The sequence below is a fragment of the Ranitomeya variabilis genome, chromosome 2 (genome assembly GCF_051348905.1).
Source record: "Ranitomeya variabilis isolate aRanVar5 chromosome 2, aRanVar5.hap1, whole genome shotgun sequence".
Classification (NCBI taxonomy): Eukaryota; Metazoa; Chordata; class Amphibia; order Anura; family Dendrobatidae; genus Ranitomeya; species Ranitomeya variabilis.
The window spans coordinates 473,278,532-473,291,528 of NC_135233.1; positions in this window are offsets into that span (position 1 = coordinate 473,278,532).

Genomic DNA, 12,997 nt, shown 5'->3' on the forward strand with positions numbered 1-12,997 from the left:
ATCTCTGACCAGGTGCAGCAGATTATGCGCCAGGAGATCGATAAGATGTTACTGCTGGGGGTGATTCGACGGTCAAAGAGCGCGTGGGCCTCACCTGTAGTTCTCGTGCCAAAAAAGGACCGGACCACCCGGTTCTGCGTGGACTACAGGGGGCTCAACGCCATTACAGCCTCTGACGCGCACCCAATGCTGCGCATCGAGGAGCTGCTTGAGAAGTTAGCTGGCGCAAAATACCTGACAATAATGGATCTGAGTCGCGGATACTGGCAGATTCCCCTGAGCCCCGAGGCACAGGAGAAGTCTGCCTTTATCACACCCTTTGGACTGTACGAGTCAACGGTCATGCCCTTCGGCATGAAGAATGCCCCTGCCACTTTCCAGCGGATGGTCAACCTCCTGCTTCAGGGACTGGAGAAGTACGCAGTGGCGTACTTGGATGACATTGCCATCTTCAGTCCCTCCTGGGATGAACACCTGCAGCATCTCGAGGAGGAGCTAAGGCAAATTCATCAAGCAGGACTGACTATCAAGCCGGGAAAGTGCCAGATGGGCATGAGTGAGGTCCACTACCTGGGGCACCGGGTAGGCGGAGGCACCCTGAAGCCAGAGCCTGAGAAAGTGGGCGCAATCGTGAACTGGCCCACTCCTGGGACCAAGAAACAGATGATGTCCTTCCTGGGCACTGCAGGGTACTATAGGCGCTTTGTGCAGCACTATAGTAGCCTGGCAAAACCTTTGACGGACCTCACCAGGAAGAAGCTACCCCACATCGTCAACTGGACAGATGGCTGTGAGGGGGCCTTCCAGGCGTTGAAAACCGCACTGTGCAACGCCCCTGTGTTGAAAGCAGTCGACAGCAGTCGACCGTTCCTGGTACAGACTGATGCCAGTGAGTTTGGCCTCGGTGCTGTGCTCAGCCAGGTTGACTCGGAGGACCAAGAGCACCCCGTGTTGTACCTGAGCCGGAAACTTTTGCCGAGGGAAGTGGCCTACTCCACCATTGAGAAGGAGTGCCTGGCCATAGTCTGGGCCCTGCAGCACTTGCAGCCCTACTTGTACGGTCGCACCTTCACTGTGGTGACCAACCACAACCCTCTGCGCTGGCTAAGCACCATGTGTGGAACCAACGGCAGGTTGCTACGCTGGAGCCTTGCCCTTCAGCAATTTGACTTCACCATTAAACACAAAGCGGGCAGGGAGCATGGGAATGCCGATGGACTGTCCCGCCAGGGTGAACCTACTGAGGTGCGCATGGAGGCATACCGTGGGGTTCTACCTCCCTAGCGCACGCCAAAAGGGGGAGGTGTCACGATATATTATGAAATATCATATAAGTTTAGTTTCTCTGCCAGCACACATAGGGTGGGCGCTGACCCCCCCTTCACTGTGTTTTAGCTTGTCTTGTCAATGAGTGTAGAGATTTTATGGCCTCTAGCTCTGAGAGCCAAGGTATTTACGACCGGCATTTCCTGTAGTGGAAAGTGACCAGCTTTAACTGGATTAGAAACTTCTAGAATCCTGAAAGTCCTTTGTTCTGGTTTTGTAAGATATTACGCTAACCGTTTAAGTTAAGAACACGAAAATATATATTCTTACTTTCCCTCGGTGGATCTACCCCTCACTCTAAACACGGGCATCTAACTCCATCTAGTAAAGAAGTAGGGATTTCTCAGTAAATATGAATCCCAAATAGGACATATTTGATCTCATTAGACTGCCAGCGATAATCCGAGATGAATGCTGGGTGTGATATGACGATGACATGTTTTGCAGTGGAGTTATAGAAATTAGATATAGGTTAGGGAAAAGTTAGTTAACTGAAGAGGTAGGAGGAATGAGGTGATCCAACCCCTTTCTGGGATGTTACAGGCTCCAGCTATAACTGTCTGCCCAGATCCCCAGCTCAGTCTTCTTGTCTTTTCCTGGAGAGCCCTGAGCATGTCCAATGAGCTGGGACGTATGGTTGCCTGCAATGCAATGAACTGAGAATATGTGAGTGTTATCTTTTCTCCTTTAATCCCCTTTATGTTATAATTACCTTGTACATATTTGCAATTGTCTCATTTGGAACATCTTTGTAAAATATTTTGATAAAGCACTGCCTACATTTTGTGGGGTATATTATTTCATGCCAGTTCTTTCTCCATGCTCTAAAAACGTACCCTAAGTCTTCTGAAGGGAATTTACGCTACTGTTTTGGGTTAGCTTCGGACCCGTTTAATCAAAGCTGGTGGCAGTAATACCGTGTACTGTGCAGGCCTTTGGGTGTTGTAGCGACTGCGGCATTGATAATTATCGTTCCTGCCTGAGTGGGAGTAGTTTATCGCGTCGCTGCAGCGTGCCCAATAGCCAGTACATAGCAGGCAGCCTTTCTGGCGACTAATTACCCTAGGTGCAGTACCTAATCTGACCTGACAGTCAGGGGGCGCCAGAGAGATGCAAGTGTTAAGTGGAACTGTAAGCGGGATATACACAAATCCCTGCAGTTCATGGTATATTGAAGAGCAGTGGGATACCTAAAATAAGCCCCTGCTGTAAACTAAGCGGTCCCTAGCCTTGTGTGTGTTTTTTCCATCCTATTGGTGGCAGTGGTCAGGAACCCCTGGGGATTTTGTGACAAACTGCTGGCCGCGGCTAAGGGATCGTGACACGAGAATAATTGTTTTCTTTTATAAATACTAAAGAAAATTCCCTAAACTCCAGACATTTAAATGTGACTTTCTACCTCACAAAGTGTGCATGTCGCAAACATTTGTTTTTGCACATCTGTTTTACAGTTTTAGCGCTTTATTGCAGGTGCTGGCTTTTTTGGTTGTATACCTACTTAGCATTTCTTAGTTTGTCATTTTTAAAGGTGGTTACATTTTGTTGAAAAATAAAAACAAATGTTAAAAAATGTAGACATTTATCTATGTTTGTCTGTTTTTGCTCACCTGTTTAATAGTCCAATTTGACAACTGTAAAAGAAACTGTAAAAAACCTCACCTGCACCACGGTTTGCTGTTATAATTTGCTTTCTATATGAGTACCTACCCAGCATTTCTTATTATGCCCCTTTTTGCAAGGCTTCAATGATTGGGGTTGAAAAGATTATCAAAATTTACCTTGAGTCTTGTAGAAATAAAAAAAAAAATGTGTAAATGGCAATGGTCAGGAAAGTATACAAGAAAAAAAAACATACCACAGCAAAGAGTGAAGGAGTCGCTATAAGAAAACGTATCACTACCACCAATGGCATCAGCCATCCAAGCAGTAGTACTACCAAAAGCAGGTCAAAAATGGACTCTTTTGCTTCCAACAATATTATTAGTGGGGAGGATACGGAGGGCGTTATGGAATATATGACATCACTTGTCACAGCAGGATAATAAAACTCCATTCACCATGAAATACTGAACTCTCCGGTAAAATTTATCCACCTTTTATTTGAAATCCATTAAAAATATTGTCATGGCAGAGTGGCAAAGTCTTTTTGACATGTTTTTCAACCAAACGGTTTTAATTGTAACTGCAGGATAATGTTATCTCTGACAGTGACGCCATCTGTCTCAATCAGTGTTCTGCACAAAACAGTCTGCGTGATTACAAATGACAGAGAAGAACACATTTTTATTGATAAAAACATCATGAAAAACTTGATAGTGCACGGCGTTGTTAAATGGCTGTTGATTACTACCAGGTCACCATCCGTTTCTATACTGAAGTCACTTTGACATTACTAAGGCTGTGTTTGCATTAAAGAGCTTGAAAGGGATTAGATAAAGTCTGAAGAGAATTCAGAGTGTTACACTTTTTCCAGAGCAATTGGAGGACAGTATCTGGAACTCACAGTTAAGGTACCTTCACACGAAGCGACGCTGCAGCGATAGCGACAACGATGCCGATCGCTGCAGCGTCGCTGTTTGATCGCTGGGGAGCTGTCACACAGACCGCTCTCCAGCGACCAACGATGCCGAGGTCCCCGGGTAACCAGGGTAAACATCGGGTTGCTAAGCGCAGGGCCGCGCTTAGTAACCCGATGTTTACCCTGGTTACCAGCGTAAAAGTAAAAAAACCAAACAGTACATACTCACCTGCGCGTCCCCCAGCGTCTGCTTCCTGACACTGACTGAGCTCCGGCCCTAACAGCACAGCGGTGACGTCACCGCTGTGCTTTCACTTTCGGGCCGGCGCTCAGTAAGTGTCAGGAAGCAGACGCTGGGGGACGCGCAGGTGAGTATGTAGTGTTTGTTTTTTTTACTTTTACGCTGGTAACCAGGGTAAACATCGGGTTACTAAGCGCGGCCCTGCGCTTGGTAACCCAATGTTTACCCTGGTTACCAGTGTAAAACATCGCTGGTATCGTTGCTTTTGCTTTCAAACACAACGATACACGGCGATCGGACGACCAAATAAAGTTCTGGACTTTATTCAGCGACCAGCGACATCACAGCAGGATCCTGATCGCTGCTGCGTGTCAAACTAAACGATATCGCTAGCGAGGACGCTGCAACGTCACGGATCGCTAGCGATATCGTTACAAAGTCGTTTCGTGTGAAGGTACCTTAAGTCATATAAGGTGCTGGACTTTTCTTTGGAAGCCATTGTTTTCTGACACTCCTGTGAACGATGACTGTGGTAAGCTGCTTTTACATCTTCTATCCTTTTCTCAGTGCTTCCAATACACAAAAATGGGTAAACCGAAATGAGAATGACGGAGGTTTACTTTGCAATAATTAATGCTATATTGGAACTGGCACATAGAAAATTCTGTTATTTTCGTCATCAAATTCCAAGAGCTATAACTTTCCATAATTGTTCTATCAATGGTTTTTCTTGTAGACCGAAACTTTTTTTTATTGCACAGCTTTGGGGTACATAGAATATATTGCGGGGTGGATTATGGTGGTGGTTACAAAGAAACCATGGCCATATATTCTGTACTAGATGGTGGCCCAATTCTAACGCATCGGGTATTCTAGAATATGTAAGTAGTTTATTTATGAAGATTTCAGAATTATGCAATAAATACACAGGATTGAAGAAAACAACCGAACTCAGAATATGAATTTGCGTCATAAACGTGAAATTTTTAATAGGGAACACCACAATGATTTAATCAAGTGTTGAGGTAACGTTTCAACCCCTTGATGGGCCTTTATCAAACCTCACTTTCAAGTGGAGGGCAATGGAAGGAGAGGAGAACAATGTCCAGGACGGACACAGCGGCTCCACTGGAGAAAAGAAGAAAATATGAGGATCCGGAATGGCACGGACAGGGAGTGAGATCCCTACAAGCACTGTGGGTCCAGAGGCAGGAAGGTTGTTGGCGGTCTCACACCACATCTATCATTGCCTTCTTACCCACAACCCCTATCATTGCCCATTCCACCACCTCGATCATTGCCTCCTCCCCCACAACCACCATTGTCCTTTCCACCACTACCATCATTGTTCTTTCCACCACCCCATCATTGCTTTCTCCCCCACCACCCCATCATTGCCCATTCCACCACCTCCATCATTGCCTCCTCCCACCACCACCATTATTGTCCTTTCCACCACAACCATCATTGCCTTCTCCCCCACCACCCCATCGTTGCCCATTCCACCACCTCCATCATTGCCTCCCCCACCACCCCATCACCCTTTCCACCACCACCAACATTGCATTCTCCCCCACCATTCCCATCACTGCTCTCTCCATCACCCACATCATTGCCAATCTCCAATACACACACAGCACCACAAACACACACACAGCACCACATACACTCACGCAGGCAGACAAACAAAGACACAGCAACACTCACCTATCCGCACTTTCCCTGCAGCCGCACCACATCCAGGAAGCAGCATCTTCAGCACCGGCAGCATTTTCTCTGAAACAGCTGCGCTGAATGACGACATCATCCAGCCATGCTGTGTCAGACAGGAAGTGTCGGGCAAGGGACAGGAAGCAGGATGGCATTAGATCCCTGCAGCTCCGCCTCGCTGCCAAGCTGCAGGGATTAGCTGCCCTGCAGGGGCCCACCTCTGCGGCCCCAATGCAGCTGCTCTGGATTTACATGTGGGCAGTGTTAGCCTCAGCCTGCGGCTAACACTGCCTGCTATGTGAAATGAATACTCACTGCTCTCCACGCCCATGGGGGTGTGGGGAAGTGTGAATATTCATTTCTCTTTAGCAGCGCGGACAGGCTCCTGTCTCCAGCTGCTGCTCAGCTGACTCTGGGTGGCCCCCCTGACTCAGGGTCCCCATAGCTGCTGGGTGTGCAACTACTAGCGACAAACCACTGGCTGAGGGCCCCTGGAGCAGTGGGGGCCTTAGGCAGCTGCTGGCCAGTATGCCAGCAGGTGTCAGTGCCTGGGCCTTCCACAGAATCCTTCGGTTGGCCAGTCTGACCCTGGCCATGGGTATCGGAAAATGGAGCCAGCCATTTTTTATTTTTTTTATACAAACTTTGGAATTTTTTTTCACCACTTAGATAAAAAAGAACCTAGGCATGTTTGGTGTCTAAGAACTTGCAATGACCTGGACAATCATAATGGCAGGTCAGTTTTAGCATGTAGTGAATATGTTGAAAAAAAAACAACAAAAAAACTACTGTGGGATTGCACTTTTTTTTGCAATTTCACCGCACTTGGATTTTTTTCCCCATTTTCCAGCACAAGATATGTTAAAACCAATGGTGTCGTTCAAAAGTACAACTTGACCCGCAAAAAACAAGCCCTCACATTGCCATATTGACAGAAAAATAAAAAAGTTATGGCTCAGGGAAGAAGGAGAGCAAAAAACGAAAACACAAAAACATAAATACCTCTCGTGTTAAGGGGTTAATATCCGCTACCTGGTGCTCTTGATATTAGGACATATGGCAGACATAATGACACTGTAAGTGGTTTTCATGATTTAGAATTTCCACAGCTGATACAAATATATGATATTCAAAGGAAATTTACTTTACAACAAAACTGCGACCCCTCAATGAGAACCAGTTGTGACACAGGCTAAAATTGCAGTGGGCTATAAGGGTGGGTTCACATGTTGCATCTGCAGAGCAGTTTTTGGGTGATTTTCCGAGGTTACTGCAAAAAATGATGCAGTGTTACATTCATTTTGGAAAACTGCAGCAAAAAAAAAGTACTGTGGTTGCATCGTGTGAACTGTTACAAAAAATCTGTGACATGCATGAATAACTTTGCCCAGTTTTGGCTGCAAACCTGAGCTGTATGGATTTTGATGTGAAAATTACCACCGATGAGTTTAATCATTATCTAACTATTACTTCTCAGCTACTGATGGTCAAAATGTTAGGTTTGATTGTTGAGGTCTTTGAAATCTTATAGGTTTAAGGGTGAATATAAAAGGTCCGAGATTGGGTCATAAAGCACGTAGTGGCTGTGGGTTTCCAGACCCAAACTTGACAGCTTCATATATTTCTATGAGGCTGTCACGCTTGGGTTGAGAATCCAGAGGCAAGTCCGTGCTTTGCAGTCCGTTCTCGAACCAATTTTTACAGACGTCTAAATGAGTCCTACAGGGCGATCCTCTACGTATTATCAACCAAAACTTGACAGCAATTTTGAATAATAACTGTACATGACAGGGTTAACTGGAAAAACGAATGTATTAGGTTATTTATTAGTGCTTATCTTTACTATAGCAATAAAAGGTTATATTTTGGGAAGCTTTAAACTTATATTACCAAATTGCGTAAATTACCTTTTATAAAAGTACTGATTATGAATTACTTATTTTATACTTGCTACTTATATTATCAAATATAGCTAGATTTCCTTCAATTAAAAAAGAAAATTCAAATTGGGAGGTCACCTACCAGATTAATTTAGGAGAAACCGATACTCTTCATCCTGCCCTCGTGGTGTACACCGGAACCCATCTATGGTCTTGTTCAGTTCAGTTGAATGAACTGGCTAAAATCATTGACCAGCCCCACTTTCAGCCCAGACAGCTTCTAGGGAATGTATTTGTGGAAGGACCAATGAAAAAAAAAAAAGTATCTCCCTTTGCCAAATTTTCCCCAAAATCTGATGTGTGATAAAGAAGTTTGAGCAAATCTCAATACTGGACAACTTGTATGTGCTCCCAAAAAACTCATGGGGAGATGAGAGAGAGTTTGAATAATGAGGGAACTTCACTTACCATAGGAGCTTATGGATCGCCCCCAGGCGCAGGGCAGTGGGGTACTCGGTACCGGGTCCCTCTGTCTCGGTTCTGGGGATGTCACGGTGGCCCGACCCGGTCCGTGGCCCTGCTGAGGGGTGCCCAATTAAAGGTGTAGTTTGTCAAGTGTTCGTGACGCCACCTGTGGTGTTCGGTCAGAGTGACCGACGCTGCTGAGGGGTCCGCTGGGGTGATGTTATAGCAGCTAGATGGTGTACCTTCCCACAGGTGAAGTATGTCCCAAGGGCTTCCCGGTAGGGTAGGTGGTGATTATAGGTCACAGTAAATAACGAAGACACAAGGTTGCAGTCTCTTTACCTTTTACTGAAGACTTCAGTGTCCACAATCCAGAGCACTGCTAACAGGGCTGGCTGAGTCTGACTGGTTCGAAGGCACATCCAGAGTTCCCTTTGCAGGTGGAAATCAGTAGCCTTCCTACTAGCGCCTGTGTGTTGTAGTACCTCCCTGCTGAGCACCACGGGAAAGTCCTCACAACTGTCGTGTATGTTTCTGATGTGCTCTCTCCGTCCCCCAGATTGTATGGATAGGACGACCCGTATGACGGGGTAGGCCTGGAGCTATTTTATAGGGACCCTAGTGACGCCCGTCTCCCACAATTTGCCTCCGTTGTCTTCATTAGGTTAAAGGTTGGGCAGCCAACTTGGAATTAACTGTCCTGCCGTTGTTTGAAGTAATGCGTAGAGCCTATTACTCCCTCGGTGTTCCGGCCACGCGCCTCAGAAGGATGTTGCCGATCTTAAGGCAGAACTCCTCCCGGTATTATCTCCTTGTGCTGTGATCTCGTTTCTCACTTCTCCACAATATACTTCGCTTCTTGTCCTTTCTTAGGATGCTGCCGCAATGAGGTGCAGGCGCAGCTCCGTAACGTTCTATCTCTTGCTAAGTCTCTGTCAGGATCCCACCCCTGACAGGGACCTCTGTCTGCAGCTCAGATGTTCCTCCTTCTCTCCCTGTCTGCCTGACAGGTCTTCTCTGGGTCTCACCCAGGCAGCTTTCTGACTAACTTCCTATCCAACCCCCAGTTTTACCCGAGTGTGAGGAGTGGCCTAATAGATAGAACCTTTTGCTCCTCCTGGTGGCCGGAGTGTGAAGTGTAGTGTGTGACTGTGATACCTGGTCAGGTGAACTCTTTTAGTACCATCAGACGTACCATCACTCCCCCTGGTGGGAGAGCGACATTACTGCAACGACCAGGACTCTGGGGCGCTGCACTTACACTCTACAGGAGTGAGAGGAAGAGCAGACCTTGCTGACCGTAAGAAGTTACACACTACCAATTTGCGTGCCATTATACAGTTTTTGGCCTACCGTGAGGGTAATCATACAATGTGGGAACTACTGTGGGGGACAATATGCAGTGTGGGTGCTAATGCTGTGTTTTGGAGGACCTGTGGGACCATCATACTGTGTACAGTGGAGATGTACGCCATCATACTATGTATAGGGGAGCTGTGAGGACATTATACTGTGTATAGGGGAGCGGTTGTCCCATTATTCTGTATATAGGAGAGCTTTTGGTCCATCATACTTTATATAGGGGAGTTGTGGGCCTATCACACTGTGTATGGGGAAGCTGTGGGGGCATTATATTGTGTATAGGCAGCTGGGTACCCATCATGTTGTATGTAGGGGAGCTGTGGCCCCATGATACTGTATATATGGGGCTGTTGGCTCACTATACTGTGCATACGATGCTGTAGGCCCATCGTACTGCGTATAGGGGAGCTGTTGTCCCAATATACTGTGTATGGGAAGTTGTGGGCCCATCATAATGTGTATATAAGAGCTGTACATTTTGGCTTTTGGGGGACATTATTAAATGTTAAGTGGGCATTTAGGAAGCCATATTATCACTCAGGGTATTGTGACTGTCAAAAGGTGCACAGGGTGCATTATTACTTTCTAGGTAGGGACAAAATGTGCACACTATTTTCTAGGACATTTCCACAGGGCATGAATATTTTCTTGGAGGAAATGGAAATTTTACCATCTAGAGGGCACAAAAGTGGCATAATTACTATTTAAGGGCAGAGTGGTGGATTGTTGTGAATTCTGTTTTCGGGCTCCCTCTTGTGGTCACAGGTGGTATTGTGTGAGTTTTGTTTTTGGGCTCCCCCTGGTGGCTTTGTTTATTATCCTGCGGATCTGTGGCTGGATCAGCTGCCTCGTTATGCACTAGGGAGTTTCCTATTTAGCTCTGCTTCACCTCCACTTGTTGCCGGCTGTCGATGTATTCAGTGCTATTCTGATCTCCCCTGATTATCTTCATTTTCAGTCTCTTCTGGAGAAGCTAAGTTTCTGTTTGATTATTTTTTGCTCATCAGTCTGCAATATGATTTCAGTGTATGATGAGTTTAGTCCAGCTTGCTAATATGTGAGTTCTTGCTGCTGGTAAGCTCTGGGGTACGGAGTTGCTTCCCCCGCACCGTTAGTTGGTGCGGGGGCTCGAGCAATCTCTGCGTGGATATTTTGCTTAGGGTTTTCTATTGACCGCACAGCTCCCTTCCTATTTTCTGCTATCTAGTGTTAGCGGGCCTCATTTGCTAAATCTATTTCATCTCTGCGTTTGTGCTTTCCCCTTAACTCACCGTTAATATTTGTGGGGGGCTTTTCTATATCTTTGGGGTCATTTCTCTGAGGCAAGTAAGGACTTAACTTTCCCTCTAGGAATAGGTAGTTTCTCAGGCCGTGAAGAGATGTCTAGGATTTCCAGGTAACGTTCCACGGCTGCCTATAGTTGTTTGCGGATAGGATCAGGTTGCGGTCAATCCAGATACCACTTCCCCAGAGCTGGTCATCGGTTTAGTTACTTAGCTAGTCAAACTTGCGATCCTTGCCACTAGGATCACAACAGTGGATATTACGATGTGAGGCAGTCAGGGGTGAACCTAGCCTCTCTGCTGCCTGAGGCGAAAGGAAAAATGGCGCCCCCCCCCCCACACACACACACACACACAGTCCCTGCCTCACTGCCTGCGCACACACATCCCTCCACCGAACCCGGTAATCGCCGCTCACAGTAGCATACCAGCAGAGGTGCATCTAGGGTTTCTGGCACCAGGGGCAAGAATTCAGTTTGGTGCCCCCCCCCCGGGACATATGCGATTTGCACACTCATTCATGTACCCACGAGCTGCTCTCCATAATGCTCTCAATGTTCAGTGAAAAACTGAGAGAAGCGGGAAGAGAAGCTCGTTGTCACAGGACCATTAGTATGAAAATCGCATATGAGTGACGTGTCCATGTGACGACTGCTGGAACCTGCAGAGCTGAATCCTGACATCGCAGCTTCTGAATTCTCACAACTAATGCACTGCACACATTTAGGATTCTCCCTGGCCGGTGGACGGTCATGTCAGCACAAGCATGTGATTTGTATACTTCTGACCACATTCCGACTAGACGTGCCCGGCCTCACTCAGTTAATTTTCATAGAGTGGGGCCACGCATGTCTAGTCAGCATGTGACTGCATGTATTTAAATCGCCAGCACGAGAGAATCCTGACAGCGTACAGTGCGCACTGTGAGAAGTCAGAAGTCTGCAGTCACAAAGAATGACTGCAGACTCATTACAAACCTGGACATCCCCTTTAATGCTCCTAACATAAATAAAAACATGAGAGTTAGTCAGTATCACAAATAACATTTACATCCAGGTACCTTATAGATGACGTTGTCTCTGGAGTCGTTCTTCTTTTCTTCATCTTATCCAGACCCCATGATGAGTTTTCTCATCCACAGCCGTCTCTGCAGACTTCCATCTTCTCCGCTCTTTTGCAGAAAGTCTCCACATGATGCCCTTAAAGATATAAGTGTCATTATAATTCCCCTGTATAATAAATTGCCCCTCACTATATTGTCTGCACAAAATATGACCCCCACACTGTCCCTCTTATGGTACATACTCTTCACACTAACCTCTCCTTTCTATACACACTGTGTCCCCCCTATAGGGCCTAGTATTTATACTCCATATTTATACTCCATCCTCCTCCCCTGTGTGCGTGGCTCCCCCATCCTCCTCCCCTGCGTGCGTGGCTCCCCCATCCTCCTCCCCTGCGTGCGTGGCTCCCCAATCCTCCTCCCCTGCGTGCGTGGCTCCCCAATCCTCCTCCCCTGCGTCCGTGGCTTCCCCATCCTTCTCCCCTGCGTGCGTGGCTCCCCCATCCTTCTCCCCTGCGTGCGTGGCTCCCCCATCCTTCTCCCCTGCGTGCGTGGCTCCCCCATCCTTCTCCCCTGCGTGCGTGGCTCCCCCATCCTTCTCCCCTGCGTGCGTGGCTCCCCCATCCTTCTCCCCTGCGTGCGTGGCTCCCCCATCCTCCTCCCCTGCGTGCGTGGCTCCCCCATCCTTCTCCCCTGCGTGCGTGGCTCCCCCATCCTTCTCCCCTGCGTGCGTGGCTCCCCCATCCTTCTCCCCTGCGTGCGTGGCTCCCCCATCCTTCTCCCCTGCGTGCGTGGCTCCCCCATCCTTCTCCCCTGCGTGCGTGGCTCCCCCATACTTTATCCCTGTCATACTCACCTCTCACAGGGCGGCGCAGAACTTCCCGGCATCTCTGCAGCGTCTTCCTTCCTGTCTTCAGCGGTCACATGGTAGCGCTCATTAAGGTGATGAATATGCGCATATTCATGACCTTAATGACGGTACCATGTGACCGCTGAAGACAGGACGCACTGCCGGCGCTGAGACACAGTTGCAGCCACCGCTGGAGGAAGGTGAGTATTACGTCTTCAGGGAGGGGGGCAGGAGGGAGGGGGCAGGGCGGGCACTTGACTTGAGTTTAAAAAAAAAAACAAAAAACCTAGCAGCGCAAA